This window comes from Gossypium raimondii, chromosome 1, assembly GCF_025698545.1.
Source record: "Gossypium raimondii isolate GPD5lz chromosome 1, ASM2569854v1, whole genome shotgun sequence".
Taxonomy (NCBI): domain Eukaryota; kingdom Viridiplantae; phylum Streptophyta; class Magnoliopsida; order Malvales; family Malvaceae; genus Gossypium; species Gossypium raimondii.
The window spans coordinates 15,461,282-15,481,966 of record NC_068565.1 but is presented as its reverse complement, the minus strand read 5'-3'; the positions used below and the strand labels follow the sequence as shown (position 1 = coordinate 15,481,966).

The 20,685-nt window shown below is 37.3% G+C and overlaps 1 pseudogene; it reads right to left on the bottom strand.

The window, feature by feature from the left end:
* Window positions 1-10,330: 10,330 nt before the first annotated feature.
* On the bottom strand, window positions 10,331-18,386 carry LOC128041199 (uncharacterized; annotated as a pseudogene).
* Between the last annotated feature and the right edge of the window lie 2,299 nt (window positions 18,387-20,685).

Genomic DNA, 20,685 nt, shown 5'->3' with positions numbered 1-20,685 from the left:
TCATTCTCATACCAATATGCAAGTTGGTTATATAAACAAAATACCATTCATAATATTTACATAAGCCAAACTTTGGCCAAAACCGCACAAAAGCTTATACATGTCATATAATACGAATTAAACATTTCACAAACTACCGTGATAAACTGGATAGTGTGACTTGAGTGCCGATCCGATCGTCCAACCTTTCAAAAATCTACAATGACATTAAACAACTCAAGTAAGCTTAATGAAGCTTAGTAAGTTCGACGAGTTAAACGAAAATCTTACCAAACTAACTATAATAAATCAAACAATAAAAATCATCCAAGAGAACTCCCTGTCATTCACAACTTCAATCGATAAATACATTTGTATTCAAATCAATACAAAAATAAATAACATGTCTTTCAAATTCGTTAAATAAATCACCTTACCTAGATTTTCTATTCGAAGAGCGATTTACGGGTTAGAGTACACTGTCAACAAAAGCTCATAAGAGCTGGTCCTTCCGAATACACCAACAGAAGCTTATAAGAGCTGAATAGAAGCTCGAGAGAGCTAATCCACCCAATCACGCCAAACAGAAAGTAAAACGCAAGAGTTCGCAACAAATGTTAAACCCCGGTTTACTTGGATAAAATACCGATATCTCCCTCCAATACCATTTCCACTCCAAACCCCGTCATACACCAAATCACGAATGTACTCAAATTTCGCGTTCAATTCAAACCGAATATCCAGTTCAATATTAGAAATCAAATAATAATTCATTTCCATCAATAGAATATATATACATAATACCAATTACCAATTATTACAAATGTTAAATTTTAACCGTACAAACTTACTTGGACTGAATTGTAGTTGTTGTAAAGGTTTAGAGACTATTATGCTATTTTTCTTTTTTCACGAGTATCTACGGGATTTTGATCTAAAATGTAAAATTCTTCATTTATTAGCATATATTTCATTTCCAATCCATTTTACAATTAATACCCTTTTATTTTTTAATTTACATAATTACCCCAAACTTTTACAATTTTTGTAATTTTGCAATTTAATCCCTTAATTAGTTAATTCATCAAATTAACTAATTTTCTCAAATCAATAATTTATCCAAAATTCTATGCCCTCAAACAGCCCTAATAAACATCAAATTCACTATCCAACCCTAACATTTTGATATTTTCACAATTTAATCCTAAAAATCAAAATTTAACAAAAATCACTTTACCAAATCATCACACAACACAATCAAAGCTCCAAATACATGATATTCATCATAAAAATCCAGTATTCAACAATGGAAACTTTCAAAATTTTTTACAGGATCAGAAATGAAGGTACGGGCTAGCTAGACCTAGTTGCAACGATCTCAAAAATATAAAAATTACAAGAAACGGGTAAGAATTGAACTCACATGCAAGCTTCTATGCTGAACCTATTCTCCAAGCTAGTTCTATGGTGTTTTGGCAATGGCATAAGAAGAAATGAAGAAGAAAAACTTATTTCTTCTAATTTGTTTTATTGAATTTCTATTAATTTATAATTATGCCATTAAAATCTCATTAATCTATCATTTTAATTTCTCTTGCCGCCCAACACTATCCATTAGGGACTAATTATTATATTGGTCCCTCCTCATGTAATTACTAAGCTATTTAATCATTTAATTGAACTAATTATTAACTTTTGCACCTTTTTCAATTTAGTCCTTTTTCTTTAATTAACTATCTAAACGTTAATATTTCTAAACCAAATTTTAATACAGATCTAATAACTCTATAAATATTCTAAAAATAATAATTACGAGTCGACACGATAAAAATTTGTGGTCCCAAAACCACTGTTCTGTCACAACTGAAAATCGGGTTGTTACACTATCACATTTGAGGATGTCGCAATACAATTAGGGCTCTCCGTGGACAGTGATGCGATTACCAGTTCAAGCGTCATAGTAGATCACGCGGCTCTCTGCTATGACTTGTTCGAACAGTCTCTCGGTGATGGTACCGATAAATTTACGGGTTTAAAATTTTCGTGGCTAAAGGTAAAATTTGAAACATTATTAGATTATACGACCAAGATAGAGAAGATACAGGTTGTTCGGGCCTATATACTACAACTTGTATGGGGTACTTATGCTGGATTCCAATAATAATATAGTCCACTTAATGTACCCGCCCTTACTTAATAATTTGCAATGTGCCTGTTCATACAGTTGGAGTTCGACAGTATTACCTACGCTATATCGTGAGCTTTGTCGAGCGATAAAGCAAAAAATTGTCAATATAGGTGGTTGCTTGATACTGCTATAATCTTAGACGCTATACAGGATGTCATTTCTGACATCAATGGGTCACCAAGCGCATTGGTTCCCATTTATGAATAGGTAAAAAAAATTTAAATTTGGATTAAGATTTTTTTCATGAAAATATTTTTTAACGAGTTTGGTTTATATTTTTAGATGGTATACTTGTCCAAACATTGGGAAGTCAGAAACATTCATTGTATACCGGCAGATGATCGAGGCATACGCCGGGGATGAGGTAATTTAATTTCAAATCATTAAATTATATTAATGTTATGTAATTAGTTTATTTATTAAATTACATTGTAATTATTATTTTAATCATGTGTTTACTTGTGCAGTTCGTGTGGATGTCGTATATCGCGTCAGATGTTACTTACGTCATTCCTCCGCTAGCTAGAGCATATGTAACCGTATGGTGTGTTAACGCACTTATTATCAATTTTCAAATGGTGGAGTGGTATGCCTGGGATCGGGTGTTGTCAACATATTTCAAACATTCCTATACATTTGGGAAAATATATTTACGGAATTGACAAGAAGGGGAAACATGTAAAGAATTGGGCATTAGAGCACCAACCATATATTGTGTTCTGGAACGCCTAGTTGGAGATAATGCCTTATTTGGAATCATGTTTTCCTGATTTCACTCCCTCGAGGGACTATCAATAGTGGTACATGCAAATGAGTTACCCTACTTATATGGTTATCGATTGATGTTAGTCCCTTCACAGATGGAACGGCAAAGTCCCCTACAAAGTCGTCCTCGTAAGCGATCTCCTCAACCACCTGAGCCTAAGCCCCAGCCCTAGTTTGATCCGTCATTTTCGTTGTCATAAACACACTAGACCGACAGTTCCTATCACCCGGAGATGGGGGTTGGCCCCAGTCTGAGTCGACACTTTGCATATCAATTTCGAGGTTAGTCAGTCACTATCTGAACTGATGTGGCTCCAGCTCATACCTTGAATCGTTACAACATGATAGTGTCGTTTGGAAAATTCTAAACATATGGAAAAAAAAGTAAGACAAATAATTACCCATCTTCACAACTTGTCTTCACCAATTTTCATTTTTGAATTCCTTGTGGAAGTACACCGTAATGTGCCTGATGCAGTACATGAAGCTCCACAGAACACCTAAATGCCCAATTGCGGCAACTATCCCCTTTGATCTATTGGAAATGATGCAAACGTTGTCATGAGTGACAACATTTCTCATCAAGCTCTACATGAAAAAATCCCACGACTCCGAGTTCTCTTATTTGACAATGATAAAGGCTATCGATAGAATGTTCTGGTTCTCATCTTCTGTAATTGCAATGAAGAGGATCTGCGTATATTTCCCGTATAGCCAGGTCCCATCTACTTGCACAAATGACTTACAGTGGAGAAAGACCCGAATGTCTAAAAAATATGGCGAAAAGTTCTTTTCCCCAAATGTAATTGGTTGCTCTGGTCGTGATAAAGCAACGTCTGCAACTCAACTACAGTCCTTAGGACGTGCTCTTGCATTGCGGCAGTCCACCATTGGAATTCTTTGTACGACGCATCCCAATTTTCGTAAAACTTATCCATGGCCATCTGTTTAGCCAACAATGCATTCCGATATAAAACTCGGTACTATAATCATTCTTGTATTTTGGCAATCAGCACCGATACAACAATGGTTGGTTCATCTTTAACCATTGTCAATAAGCAGTTATATATGATTTTTGAATCAATGTTGTGTTGGTCCTACGTCAAACAAGCAAAAGTGCATGTATGAGGCCCAACATATTTTTGTATCCCCCACTGTTGGGATTGTTGACACCATTTTTTTGATGAAAAAATGGGGTCGACTTGGGTTTTGAAAAATGAAACAGGAGTCGCCACCAATCCTTTTTTATGAGGTGTGATTGGATCACATCAAAAAGTGGTTGTTTTTAATAAACGGCTTGATTTTATTAAAACAACAAGTTTGGTCCACGAAATTCAGAAAAAAACGGGTTCGGGAGTCGGTTACGCACGTGGAAGGATTAGCACCCTCGATACGCCCAAAATTGGTACCTAGTTGATTACTTAAGGTCTTAGTGTCGAAAAACTAAAAACTTGAAAGAAATTTAAAAATACGATCCTTGTATTAAAGCGTTAGAAATTTTCAGGAAAATGGGCATGTTTCACGTTATTCGAGAAAGAGAATCATATCCAGTAAGTTAGGACACAATGCCTCGAATTTCGGATACGCGAATGAATGCCAAAATTTATTTATTTAAAAGATATTTTATTATCTCGGGTTTAGGAAATGGATCATGCCCAGTAAGTTAAGACACAATCTTTTCTTAATTCCCGAGATCATTTAAAAACTTAAGTTTGAAAAGATTCGTGTATTTAGATTTATTGTGAAAATCAAAACCTAGTGAGTTAGGGTACGATCTTCTCGAATCTAAACACGAAGTGCCATTTTTTAAAACAAATTTAGTTATATCGAGTGAAATAAAAACACGAAGTCGTAGTAAAATGTGAAAGCAAATTACGTTGTTATGCATGGCAAAACTATGATAAATACCAAAATGATACGAGCAATAGCAACAATATAAAATAAATAAAAAGTCAAATCTATAACATACTAAAATAACCAAGTATATAAACGAATAAAGTTAAACATTCATTCAAAATAATAATGGAAATGAAATAAATAAATAATGAAAACAAACAAAGAAAATATATAAAACTATAAAATATAAAAGATATACATGTGTGTATATACATAAAATTATGGAAATATGAAAAATGTATGTATGTACGTATTTTAAAATTATCATATAATATATATAAGTAAGCATATACATATATACGTATATAACTATCATAAAATATAAAAGTATATATATATATATAGGTACATAGGAATCATAAAATATAAAGAATATATATACAAAATATATATTTTAGTAGTATAAAGGATATATAAATATATATTTACATAAATAAATGAGGATATATGTAAATACGTATGTATAAAAGTTTAAAATGCAAATGTAAATACATACATGTATATCTTTTATAAAATATATAATAAAAAAGTATATGTGCACGTAAATATTAAATATATACATAAGGGTATATATAATAAAGCAATTATATAGTAGTAGTAATGATAATAATAATAATAATAATAATAATAATAATAATAATAATAAAGTTGCTAAAATATAGACTAAATCAAAATAAACGAAAGTATTGGGTGAAATCGAAATAAAAACGAAAAAGGATTAAATTGTGACGCTACCGAAAGAGGAGGACCGAATAGGGAAATAACCCCTGTCGATTAAACGACGCCGTTCCAACGAAGTCAAAGCGCATGGTCTAGGGACCAAACTGAAACAGAAATAAAATTCGATACCAAAATTGCAAAAATAAAAAAAACTGTATTAAATACGCCACAAAGGAGGGAGGACCTATGGCGCAAATATCCCCCTAAGGCAGAACGCGCAGATCCTTCCCCTTGGGCCGGGTCGCTGCGCGGGTCAAGGGATCTCAAAACGGTGTCGTTTTACTTTTAGTATAAATATTAGAAAAAACTAAAAAAAAAAACAAAAAAATCAGATTCATCATTTTTAAAAAAAAAAAATTGAGAGAGAACTCTCTCTCTTGTATTCGCTGAGGCCCTGCCGCTGATCATCGGTCGATCTAGGCCTCCGGCATGCCTCCGCCCTAGCACCGCTGCATGCTGTGGACGGCGACTCCAAAATCAGATCTTTTGATCCTCTTTTCGAAGCCAAGCGTGTCTTAGGCACAAATCTAGGGCCAAACCTAAAAGAAAAAATTTGAAGCCTGAAGAACGAGGGGAAACCGCTCGTCTTCTCCTTTCCGGCGCGGCACAGGTAATTCCCTTTTCTTATTTTTGTTTCGTTAAAAGAGTTGTAGAAAATAAACAAAAAATAAAATAAAATAAATAAAATAGAAGAAAGTAAATAAAAACGCAAGAACAGAGAAGAAAATAAATTGAAATCAACCTTTTTCTTTTGTTTTTATCTATTTATTATTCACTGGTGTTGTTCATCCATTGTAAAAAAAAATACAGACATGGTGTTTGGCTTTTTATAGCCGATCCATTTCTATTTTCTCTATTATTTTGCTACTTTGCGTGTTTTCCCCTTGTTTGCAGAGTGATTTGATGCTGATGGATTAGGTGGCAGAGTTGGTGGTTGCTAGAGGCGACCTTGCAGAGAGAGGAAATGAATACAACGGCGTGAAAGTCAAAAAGGCGGTGGTGCGGTCAAGAAAGCGATGAGGCTAGGGTTTACTTTTTGATTTGTACTTTGGGCCATTTGGGCCATTAGGGTTTAGTTTTAATGGGTTTAGATTTTGGGTCTAGGTTTGGGTTGATTTAGTAATTGGGCAGGGGTATTTTATTTTATTTGTAATTGGGTTATTTGTTAATGGGCGGGTAAAAATTGGGTCTCACAGCTGCCCCTCTTTGCTCGTTGTCGTGTAACGAAAACAGAGCAAAGACTAAAAAAGACTAATTTTGCCCGGTCTAGGTGATTCTTGACTTCTCTTTACGCTTCTCTTTAAGTAGCTTCACTCAGTCCACTGGGTCGTGTTGCTTCGATCCACTCTACTGCACTTCAGGAAGATCTTATTTGTAGCTTTAATATTCTTCACAGCAACTTCAGGGGAACGAAATTTACGTTTTCAGTCTATTTCACTGCAACATTAGGGATATAAGGCCTGATACGATCCACTCTACTGTAACTTCAGAGAGATAAGATCTGTGGTTTTAATCTGCTCCGCTGCAACTTCAAGGAGATAGGATTACTAGCTTCAATCTATTCCACTGTAATCTCAGGGAGATAAGATTACTATCTTCAATCTGTTCTGCTATAATCTCAGGGAGATAAGATTACTATCTTTGATCTGCTCCGTTGTAATCTCAGGGAGATAAGATCTGCAATTCTTCGGTCTACTCCACTGTAATCTCAGGGAGATAAGACCTGATACGATCCACTCTACTGTAACTTCAGAGAGATAAGATCCTTTAATCAGCTCCACTGTAATCTCAAGGAGATAGGATTACTATCTTTGATCTGCTCCGCTGTAATCTCAGGGAGATAAGATCTGTAATTCTTGATGCGCTCTCTCTGTAATCTCGGGAGATAAGACCGATACGATCCACTCTCTGTAACTTCGAGAGATAAGATCCTTTAATCCGCTCCACTTTGTAATCTCAAGGAGATAGGATTACTATCTTTGATTCGCTCATGATAATCTCGTGGAGATAAGATCGTAATTCTTGATGCGCTCCATCTGTAATCTCAGGGAGAAAAGACCTGATACGATCCACTCTACTGTAACTTCAGAGAGATAAAATCCTTTAATGTGCTCCACTGTAATCTCAAGGAGATAGGATTACTATCTTTGATCGCTCATTGTAATCTCGTGGAGATAAGATCGCAATTCTTGATTCTCGCTCCATTTGTAATCTCAGGGAGATAAGACCTAATACGATCCACTCTACTGTAACTTCAGAGATATAAGATCCTTTAATCCGCTCCACTGTAATCTCAGAGAGATAGGATAGTGTCTTCGATCTGCTCCACTGTAATCTCAGGGAGATAAGATCTCTGGCTTCAATCTGCTCCACTGTAACCTCAGGGAGATAAGATCTGATATTCTTCGGTCTACTCCACTGTAATCTCAGGGAGATAAGACCTGTATAATGAACCTAATTATGCCTAATGATTAGGATGACATTATCAATATGAAACAAATGCTCTTATCTAGACATGTGTGAATGGTGTTTGCATGAATACAGAATTTTATTTTTAGTGAATGATCTCGCTTAAGTTATCATTACTTAAAGTTTATCAAGGTTTTGTGACTGATGTGTTACAGCACATTCTTGCTTGACTAACTTTTCTAAAGGAACACTTAGCCAAGTTGTCCCCCACTGTGAACGTCAAAGTTCAATCCACTGGGACATGAAATTTGTACCATCAAACTCCCACTGTAACCCAAGGGTAGAAAGATATGGCTTTTCCTCCGTCCTCTTTTATCATAATTCGGGGATATAGGATCTGAACCGTTCTGGTTTCCTACACCATTCTCAGGGTGTCATACCAAAGACTTATGCGCAAATGAAGGCTCTCTTCTCTGAGGTAACCTCTTCCTTATCACTTGGTGATTATTACTTGCTTGTTCATTGAAGCCTTGTCACCTAACACGACATTTGTCATTTTGTTTTATCCACGTTTGGACAACAAAGTTTAAAATGATAGTCCTGATTTAGACTTTTTCCTTTTAGACACTTCAAATTTGGTGTGTTCTAAACAACGGTCCTGTTTCAGGTTCCTTCATTATTTAGAAATTTCTAGAGTAATATGCAAAGCTCATTTTGCTTGAACATTCAGTCCATTAATCGTTATTCCAAATGTTTTTGAAAGAAGATTACCACAATGGACAAACAAAATGCTATTGAGAACAAATCTCGAAATGAATGAGTTAACAAATTTTCCTAAGATAAGATGAAAAATAAACAAAATGAAATTTTATTGGGGAACAAAGCTTGAAATGAATACATCAATCAAGACAACAAATTTTGCCAAGATTCAAAATATAAGATAATAACAGGTGCCCCAGGTATCGCAGCACGAGCTTCCCTGCATAATTTTTTAAAAAAAAAACCATTTAATATGTGTTTATGGAATCTACAGTATTTTGTCGATACCCCAAGATGTCGCCTACCCTTTCTTGTGATTCAAGTATAGCGAGACCACCACATGCCCCAGTTTTTTGATCAAAATTTGAGTTGTTCCGTTCACTTCATGCCTCATCAAAATTTGAGCCGCCTTTTTCAGGTTTTCAACTCAAATCCCCTTTGGTCTCAAGGCGCCTTTTACGGGTTTTCACCTTGGCCTCTCCTTTTTCTCTTTTTTTTTAGACCCCTTTTTTCAAGTGAAATATTTCTTAACTAAGTCTGAGTTCACAGGATTTGGCAGGCTTTTACCATCCATTTCGCTTAAGATTAAAGCTCCTCCTGAAAAGTCTTTTTTACCACATATGGACCTTCCCAATTTGGCATCCATTTTCCTCCAAAATCTTTTTGTAGAGGAAGAATCTTTTTCAACACCAAGTCCCCCTCGTAAAATTCTCTGGGACGAACTTTTTTGTTATAGGCTCCCATCATTCGTTTCTGATACATCTGACCATGACGAATAGCTTTTAACCTCTTTTCTTCTACCAAGTTTAGCTGGTCATATCGAGATTGAATCCATTCAGCCTCATCCAACTTTAGTTTAGCTAATACTGGAGAGAAGGATTTCAACTTCTATGGGTAAACCGCCTCCATCCTATAGACTAAAGAAAAGCGGCGTTGCCCGTAGAGGTCCTAACAGAGGTACGATATGCGGAAGGGCAAAATGTAGTTTCTCGTGCCGGTCTTTGTAGGTTTCATCATTTTCCTACAATTTTCTTGATATTTCATTAGGCGCTTCCACGGCACCATTCATTTTTGGACCATGCGGTGACAATGCGGTGTCGATCTTGAACCGACTACAAACTTCCGCTATTGAGTTGTTATTCAAGTTCATGCATTATCGATATGATACTTTCGGGCATCCCAGATCGACATATGATCTCTTTTTCGAAACTTGCTAATCACGACTTCGTGACATTTGCATACAAGCGCCTCTACCCATTTAGTGAAGTAATCAATAACCACAAAGATAAAACGATGCCCATTAGAAGCCTTCGGAGATATTGGCCCGATAACATCCATTCCCCACATGGAGAAAGGCCATGGAGAAACCATAACTGAAGAGGTAACGGTGGTGCGTGCATTTTGTTACCATAAATTTGACATTTATGGCACTTTTTGGCATAATTAATGCAATCCCCTTTCATGGTGGACCAATAGTTCCCAAATCTCATAATTTGTCTGGCCATCGTGAAGCCATTGGCATGCGTTCCACAGATACCTTCATGCACTTCTTCCTAAATTTCCTTAGCTTCGACAGCGTCCACACATCTCAACAATACTTGATCTTTTCCTCTTTTATACAAGATATCCCCATCCAGGACATTCAATGGCTAATCTCCTCAATGTCTTCTTATCATTTTCCGTCGCATGGTCAGGGTACTCACGACTCTTCACATATCGCAATATGTCATGGTACCAGGGGTGATCATCCTTTGCTCCTTCATTGTAAATGTTGCAACAATGGGCTGAAGCCTCATAAATGCTAATCTGGATAGGCTTCATATCTTCTAGCCTGTTCACTTTGGACATAGAAGCTAGGGTAGCCAAAGCATCTGCCATATGGTTCTCATCTCGTGGGAGATAACTAAAGGTGACACTATCAAATTCCTCAAGCAATTCCATAACCAATTTTCGATAGCGGACTAACTTGGGGTCTCTTGTTTCCCATTCACCTTTGAGCTGGTAAATTACTAATGCAGAGTCCCCGTATATCTCTAGCACCTTAATTTTCCGCTCTATGGCTGCTCGGATGCCCATAATACAAGCTTCATACTCAGCCATGTTATTTGTACAATCAAAATCCAATTTGCTAGTGAAAGGGTAATGATCTCCGCTAGGGGACACGAGTACTGCCCCGATTCCGTTGCCTATAACATTTGAAGCTCCATCAAAATTTAGCTTCCAAGGACCACCTTCTTGGAAATCTTTTTTTATAGTTGCAACATACATCAAATCTTCATTTGGGAAATCAAAGTTCAAGGGTTCATAATCCTCCAACGCTCTACTTGCCAAGAAGTCCGCTATTACACTCCCTTTTACAGCCTTCTGGTTCACATAGACTATGTCAAATTCAGATAGGAGAATTTGCCATCGGGCCATTCTTCCATTCAAAGCGGTTGATTCCATCAAGTATTTCAGAGGGTCCAATTTAGAAATTAACCATGTTGTATGGTACAACATGTACTGTCTCAGTCTCCGAGTTGTCCAGATCAGGGCACAACATAACTTCTCGATTGGCGAATATCTTGTTTCGCATTCGGTGAACTTCTTGCCGAGAGAGTAGATTGCTCTTTCTTTTCGTCTTGTCTCATCATGTTGACCAAGCACGCATCCCATAGAATTTTCAAATACTGCCAAATACAGTATGAGCGGTTTGTCTGGGCAAGGTGGCATCAGCACTGGGGCGTTGGACAAGTAATCTTTGACTTTTTCAAAAGTTTTTTGGCACTTCTCATCCCATACACTTGGATTATGTTTCTTAAGGAGACGGAATATGGGGTCACATTTCTCGGTTAATTGTGAAATAAACCGAGCGATGTAGTTCAGTCTTTCTAGAAAACCTCGAACCTCTTTTTGAGTACGCGACGGAGGTAATTCTTGTATTGCTCTTACTTTGTCAGGATCAATCTCGATTCCTCTCTCACTGACCACGAACCCAAGCAATTTTCCTGATCTGACCCCAAATGTGCATTTTGCTGGATTTAACTTTAGCTGAAATTTTTTCAACCTCATAAATAATTTCTTAAGGACCTGTACATGTTCCTTTTCCGTTTTAGATTTTGCAATCATGTCATCAACATAGACTTCTAACTCCTTATGCATCATATCATGAAACAGTGTTACCATGGCCCTCTGATACGTTGCCCCTGCATTTTTCAACCTAAAAGGCATCACTTTATAGCAAAAGGTTCCCCATAGGGTTATGAATGTAGTTTTCTTCATATCCTCAGGATGCATCTTAATTTGGTTATATCCAGAGAAACCATCCATGAAAGAAAACAGTGAATGCCCCGCTGTGTTGTCTACCAAGATGTCGATGTGCGGCAAGGGAAAGTTATCTTTTGGGCTAGCCTTATTTAAATCTCTATAATCTACACACATTCGTACCTTCCCATCTTTCTTAGGGACAGGAACGATATTGGCCACCCACTCGGAGTATTTGACCACTTGCAAGAATCCAGCGTCGAATTGCTTTTGCACCTCCTCTTTTATTTTTAATACAACATCAGGCCTCATTCTTCGGAGTTTTTGCTGAACTGGTTTACAATCTTCCTTTATAGGAAGTCGGTGAACTACAATGTCAGTACTTAGCCCCAGCATATCTTGATATGACCATGCGAAGACATCTTTGAATTCTCGAAGCAACTCAATGAGGTCTTATTTTACTTCATCAGCTATGCATGTGCCAATCTTCACCACCTTTCCCTCTTCCAGGGTCACCGTCTCCACTGTCTCCTTGTGAGGTAGGATTTTTTTCTCTTCCTGCTCTACCATCCTCAACAAGTCCGGAGATAGGTTGCAATCTATGTTATCTTCAAAATCTTGAGATTCCTCTAAACACACATCTCGATCAAAAGGATTTCCTAAGTCCATAGTAGAGTCACTCATGTCATTGATATCTTGGGACCTGTTATAAGTACCGAAAAATGTACAGGGAATGTATGAATTTAAGGATTCTTATTTAATATAGTCATGAATGAATGAAAGAATGATCTGGACTAAAGGCATCCAAAATGACTATTCATGCGAAAGAATGAAAAGAATATATACTCAAAATGCGAAAATATATTTCATTGAAATCACAATGTTCAAATATAAGCCCCTTTCATTTCACAAAAAGTTCCATTTTCTCTAGGCTTAGAACAATTAGTATGTTTTGAATATTACTTTGAAAAAGCTCTAAAAATTTTAGGCATTTCTTCTGCAGTCCAATTGTTTAAAACATTCCCAGGTTCAACGGGATAGATGCCTGATGGACTTCCTTCTTCAGATTTTTCTTCAGATATGGCATTGATGTTCAAGTTTCCTAGCATTTCCTCTATGATCTCCCTTCTTGGAGCCATTAGTCCAGAATACATGGTTCCTCCCAATACGAAGGTCTTAGATATGTGGGGGAAAGCCATCGGTTCCCAATCAACTTCTTTTCTGTTCAAACGCGCCTTCCTCCTCTCTTATCTTTTCTCCAACTCTTTTCTTCTTTGCTTAGAATTTGGTTTAAATCCTAAACCAAAACGGTCTTGCTTGTCCTTCAGCACTGGTGTCTCTATCCTTCCTTGAAGGCATCTTCCCAGTCCTCTTCCGAGCATAGCTCCTTTCCCAACTGTCATTTGTAGTCCCATCCTCGTGGCTCTAGATATGCTGGGCATCGGGATCTTCTTTCCCTCAATGACAGAAGTTGCATTTACGAACTCTAAGGATCGAAAGGAACATTCAACCGCCTTATCATCTGTTCCCAAATATGGTGCGTTACTGGTTACCGATGCAATGATGTCTTCCTCAGCGTCAATCGTAATTAACCGGCCTTCTGTTACTAATTTCAACTTCTGGTGTAATGATGAAGGCACCGCTCCTGCTGAATGAATCCAGGGTCTTCCCAACAAGCAGTTATACGAAGGCTTGATATCCATCACTAAGAAATCCACCTCTTATGTATTTGGGCCAATCAAGAGAGGTATTTCTATTCTTCCCATCACCTTCCTTTCGGTACCATCAAATGCTCTCACTATGTTCTGACATGATTTCATATGAGAGCTATCCACCGGTAACCTTTTTAAGGTGGTCAGGGGTAAAACATTTAAGGCTGATCCATTATCAATTAGCACTCCTGCTAACACATACTCCCCGCAGCGAGCAGTGATATGTAATGCTTTGGTGGCTCCTCTTCCCCCCGACGGTATTTCATCATCATTAAAGAAAATAAAGTTGTCGGCGCTGATATTGTTAACCAATCGGTCTAACTTATTCACTGAGATATCGCTAGCGACATAAGTTTCATTTAGCACCTTAATCAACGCATTACGATGTATCTCTGAACTTATAAGCAATTCAAGCACTGAAATACGAGCCGGTTGTTTATGTAATTGTTCTACCACGCTGTACTCGCTATGTTTCAAGAATTTTAGAAATTCTCTAGCCTCTTTTTCTGTTATCGGCTGATTGACACGCGGTTCAATTTTGTCTGTTTTTACTTTTCCCAACTCAACTGCTAAGGCTTTTCCTTTTCCGGATTCCACTCTTGCGTTTGCCGGATCATAGCATTTTCCACTTCGTGTATAGAATCCTTCATCTTCTCCTAAAGCGTTTACCAAGCTCTCTTTCCCTGGAATTGTCACATTGCAGTCGTAATTCCAAGGAACCTTTTTGCTATCCTCGTAAGGAAAGGATACAGGTTTTTGGATTATGACCTTTGGCGCTATTTGTACTCCAGATTCTCTACTCATTGGTTTTGAAATAATTACCACTGGGTGATTAGCCTTTTGGGCCTTCCCCGTATATCCTTCTTCTGCAGCATAAATGTAATAGCCTGAATTTTTAGTGGTGTCGGAATGGTGATTCGAGATCACTAAATCTGACAAACGAGTAGAAAATATTATAAATTTAGTAAGTATAAGTTAAATGTGAAGTTAGGAAAATTTTTGAAATAGTGAATAGTGTACTAGGAATAAATATTAAAATAATTAAAATAAAAAAATGAGGTATCGAGACCTCAAAGATTTTAAACCGAGCCATAAATATTTTTAGAAATATTTATAGAGTGTCATTGAGTTGGTATTAAAGTTTCGTTAGAAAATTTTAACGCTTGGATAGTTAATTAACTAAAAGGACTAAATTGGGAATAGTGTAAAATTTGTTAAATTGTGATTAAATAGCTTAAGTGACTAAAGTGGAGGGATTTAAAGGCTATTAGGCCCAAATTATATGGGCTGGACGGTTGGGTAAGAAAATCAGCAGAATGTAAGGAGAAACAGGGCAAAATTGGAAACTTAACAAATTAAACATTTAAAACAAAGACAAAAGTGAAAATCTAGAGATCTCTTCACAATTTATCAGCAAAAACGCCATAGGAGGTCTGGAATAAGCTGGTTTTTCATATTTTTGAATCATGTAAGTTTAATTCTTGATTATTTCTTCTAATTTTGTGATTTTGATACTTTTACAATTAGGTCCAACTAATTATTTCATTAGTTTTTGATTCCATGGCTGATTTTGAAAGTTACCATTGATTAGTGTTGGATTTTTATGATGAATAAACATGAAATTGAAGCTTTAATTTTGTTATATGATGATTTTATTAAGTAATTTTGATAGAAATTGATTTTAGGGACCTAATTGTGAAAAAGTTGGGAATTAAGGTTTGGTGTTGCGGTTTTGAGTATGAAAGGCTATGTAGTAGTCTAAAATAGTTGGAAAAGGTGTTAATTGAGAAAATTAGATCAATTGAGGGTTAATTGAGTAGGGATCAAATTGTAAAAGCTGTAAAGTTTGGGGTAAAAGTGTAACTTCAAAATTAAAGGGCATAAATTGTGAAATGAATTAGAATTGAATTAAAATGCTGATGAATGAATAAATTTGCATTTTAGATCGAGAACACGAAACAAGTCGAGGAAAAGAAAAAGTAATGATTAGTCCCGAACTTTTACAAATTTCGCAAATCGATCCGTAAGTTCATATGGCTGAAATTTAATGATTAAATGTTAATTTCATGAATTATACAATGTATGGTGAAATGTATTTATTGTTGAAATGAGAATAAAATAAAATGTGAAAATCGAATAAATGATCAAATTAAGTGGAACGTCGGATTTGAGTACTTCTGATCAAGTGACAAAGTGATAAGTGGTAGTTTTAGCTACACTTATCTGATCAAGAAACAAAGTGATAAGTGGTTACACTTATCTGATCAAGAAACAAAGTGATAAGTGGTTACACTTATCTGATCAAGAAACAAAGTGATAAGTGGCTACACTTATCTGATCAAGTGATAAAGTGATAAGTGGAAGCTTCAGCTACACTTATCTGATCAAGTGGTAAAGTGATAAGTGGTAGCCTAGCTACACTTATCTGATCAAGGACAATTGATAAGAGGTCATATGGCAAAGTGAAAGTGAAGTACTCAAATTTCCATAACCGTTCCTTAATTTTGATCAAGGATGGTAAGTGACAAATGGGCCCAAAGGAATTATGGTAAAAGAATAAGTAGTAGTGAGTTTATACCAAGGAACTCACCAAAGATTGTGGTTGACAGGTAAATTTAGTAATGGTGTATATTGTATAAGTGTACAAGTGTTTGGTAAGATTTATGTTTTATGCCTATGAACTTACTAAGCTTTTCTATAAGCTTACATGTGTGTGTTTATTGTTTTTGTAGATTAACGTATTTATACATTCGGAGGATCGGATCTACATCAAAAATCACACTACCCAGATATACTCCGGTAGTTTATGTTAAGCAACTTTTTGGATTTATATGGCATGTATAGGGAATTAAATTTGAAAGTAAATTTTTATGCCCCGAACTTTTAAGTTAAGTCAAGTAACGCCTCATGCTCGACTCCGGCCATGGTCTCGGGTAAGGGGTGTTACAATAAACTTCTCCCTCTTCTAGTCCCTTGATCTCTTCATAAAACTCCAACTCTTTGTTATCCATTAAGTTTTGCACCATGGTTCTGAATTCGGTACATTTTTGGATGTCGTGGCCTTCTTCTGCGTGGAAATCACAAAACTTACTTGCTCCTTCAGGCCTTTCTATTGAATCTTGCTTGATGCGACCTCCTTTCACCATTTGTTTCCAAACCCATTCAAGGGGGTCCTTATTCCTGCTAAATTGGCTTTGACTCTCCTTCCTCCATTCTCAATTATCGCGTTCACCCCTTCATCATGATTGGGCAACGGACTTTCTGTGTTGGGTGAGTCACCAAATTTGACAACACCCAATTTGATAAGTCCTTCCACTACCTTCTTGAAAGTAGTACAATTTTCTATCGAGTGTCCTAAAATTCTGGCATGATAGTCACACTGAGCGTTTGTGTCATACCATTTTGGATATGGGGGTTGTAGAGGACTCAAGTAACGAGGAGCGAAAACATGCGCATAAAATAAATTCTGGTACAGCTCCTTATATGTCATTGGAATGGGAGTGAACTGGGGCTTCTTAGTATTTTGCCACATTCCCGACTCTTGTTTCGATGAGCTCTGTTGATTAATGACCACTTTCCTTGGTTGACTCACAGTAATTGATTTACTGTAGGCATTCACATTATTCACTTTATTTTCTCTTTTCCTCCACTGTAGGCACTCACAGTCATTTTATTGTTCTCCCCTCCGTCTATTCTTCCACTTTTAATAGCATGCTCGATCATTTCGCCGTTCATGATTATATCCGAGAAATTCTTTGAAGCGCTTCCTAACATGTGAGTGATGAATGGGGCTTTCAATGTATTAATAAAAAGCGTCGTCATTTCTTTTTCCAAAAGAGGTGGTTGCACCTGCATTGCCACTTCTCTCCACCTCTGTGCATACTGTTTGAAGCTTTCGTTCGATTTCTTCTCCAAATTCTGCAGAGTTATCCTGTCAGGCATCATTTCTGAAACATGATTGTATTGTCTCATGAATGCCTGTGCCAAATCTCTCCAAGTAGCAATTTTGGTTCGGCTTAGCTAATTGTACCATTTTAACGCCGCACCTGTAAGACTATCCTGAAAGCAGTGTATTAAATATTGATCATTATTAATATACCCCGTCATTCTCCTGTAGAACATAGTGATATGGGCTTCTCGGCAACTGGTCCCATTATATTTCTCGAATTTCGGCATCTTAAATTTGTAAGGAAGCACCAAATCCGGAACTAAGCTCAGATCTTTCGCATCTATTCCACGATAGCTATCGATACTTTCTATCGCCCTAAACTTCTCTTCAATCCATTTCTATTTCTCCTCAAACTGTTTTGGTAACTCTTCCTTCACCTTGGCTTTCTCAGCTACTTCATCGAAATTCGGGACAACAAAAATAACCAGATTATCGCCAGGACTAGAACCAGATCCGACCTGAAGGCTCTTCGGCATTGAAGCATCACCTTGAAGATCTTTGGGGCCTAATCAAATGAAGGTCTTCGTGGATGTGGTTCATCGAACTTTCATGCATGCGGAGGCGTGAATCCTGGAGGAAAAAGTGGTTCATCATTGTTTTCTTCTGCATTGCAAATCACAGGACCTTTCTCTTTATCCGCTCCCTTGGTTATTAATTGCGTCAATTTAGTCATTAGGTCATATTGAGACTCTTTCATCTTTTGCACCACGTCTTTCTGGATCTTTTCCATATGTTCTTTCATTTGCACCTGCAACTGGTCTTGCATTTCCTTTTGAACCCTTCTAGTTTCTCCAACCTTTGATCCATAATTTTTGACTTAGCACGGGTGCCGTAACAATGTCGATTTTCCAGTCTAACTGAAATAATTTTATTCAATTAGGGTCCTTAAATGGTTGTTAATGCATATAATGTGATGCAATGCATGAGATGAATGCAAAAAGAGGTATTGACTCTAATTCAATTTCATTAGAAAAACTTTACTAGAAAAGAAATTTCTTTACATAAAATAGATTACATATACGGCTTTGCCCTTATACTCAAAGCCTTGACCTTCCTAAGAAGCCAAGCTAATTCTCGGCCTCTGTCTGATTCTGACTCATACTTTAAACTTAACACATCTGCTTGGACTGCTAGGGTCTGTAAGTGCTCGGCTACGTCGCGTACTTGTGCTACCGCCTCACCCATAATATAATCTCTTTCTCTAATCTGGTTTTGCAATCGATGGAATTGCTCTTGTCACTGTTCATTACCTCTCTCCAGAAGCTCTATTCGGAGTTCACTGTTTTGTAGCGCATCTTCGAGCTCTCCTACCCGTTCCTTCAATTATTCGATTTTGCCTAAACTTGCCCTTAACTCGATCGCAGAATTACGACTACAGTGCTGGTGAAGCGACTTTTCTAGCTCAGCTACTCGGACTTTCAACCCCGCTTTCTCATTTTGGTAAACTAGTAAACTCTCTTTCAAAGCTGCTTCTCGAGCTTGAGTATCCGGAAATTTCTTTTCCCATTGATCAACTTTAGTCATTTCTCTCTGGATCTCCTGTTGCCATTGTTCTGACGTTTTACCCAAGCCGGCAGTTCTCATTGACCTACGTAACTTCTTGTAAACTGTCTTCAAGCTGTCTAAATCTTCTTCTGCCTTGTTCTTTCCTTTTCTCAACTTGTCAGCCTCTAATTTTTGAATGTCCATATCCAGTCCTAATTGCATTTTTTCTTCTTCTAGTTGCTCTATTTTCTTCTCTAACTCCAAACTCCTCTTTTCAAATTCTAATTTGATAATTTCTATCTCAGAGGGCAATACTTGTAAATGTTCCTCTAAAGATCGAGCAGTTTCTGGGTTTGACGTCGGGATATTATCATTGGCCCTTTGATCACGCCATTGACTATACTCGGGGGTCATTGCCGGACCCACAGTTAAGATCTTCATTCGATGAGTTTGGTTACATGTATTAGACATCTCTCGAATTTTTTCTTGTAATTGTCCTCCCTATAGGAAAATTCACATTAAGCCAATCCCTGCGTTGCTGGTATGAATTGTCGTGATTTATATTGTCTTAATACGAGTAGAGGAGCATATCCGACAGCTCTCCATATCCCTAGTAAAGGAACCCAGTCAAAATTTTCGCATCGGTATAAAATCTCATCAGGAACCAACCAAGGGGCCCTCCATTCAACATCATCATCTTGAAGGTTCTGGAATATCGCCATCTATTTTTCCTCTGAAACGTCATCCCGTCTTGGTGTGGCTACCAATTCTTCTAGAGGAGAGTAGCTATCAGAGAAAACTCAATAAGAGATCTTTTCTACTTTCCAGAAGTGGCTATGAAACAATGCTAATAAGAGTTGTGCACATCCAATGAACCTTCCCTCTCCCGCTCTCCGGCATGCGTTCAGAGATCTGAAAGTTTCAGCCAGTATTACCGGAACGGGAGTAACCCCTTTACTAAACCGATCAAATAAATCAGAAACGGCCTCGTCTACATATCTTAATGCTTTGGGGAAGACCACAAGTCCGTAGATACCTAAAGCGAGGACATCGACCCTTTTCTTTACATCAGGATGTACTAGCACCAAATCTTGCAAGCTTTTCCAAGGAACGCATTTACTGTCGCCCTTTTGCTGGATTCGGGCAGCAACCCACTGCTCGCTCATCCCAGTGATGTTCATTAATTTCTTTAACATCGGAAGGGCACTAGCAGCTCTAGAATAAGCTTTGTCGACTTGAATTTTTGGCACCAAAGCAGGGTCGTATACTCCTCCACAGTAGGCGTCAAATCTACTTTTCCAAAAGTGAAACAACTGTAGGCAGGATTCCAAAATTGAGCAAGGGCTCGAAATAAATGCTTGTCCACTTTAATACTGAGTAGATAAGGCAGGTCACCGTAATTACAATAGAACAACTGCTTGGTCTCGTTATCCCATTGATCCCAAATTTCTTTCATTTCTCTAAGATCATTCTGGATTACACTGATACGAGTGAAATCCCACAATTCTGACATGTGCCCCTCGGTAAGACTATCGCCTTTCTCCCTTTGTATCGTCTCAGCCCATATTCGCACAGCTGCA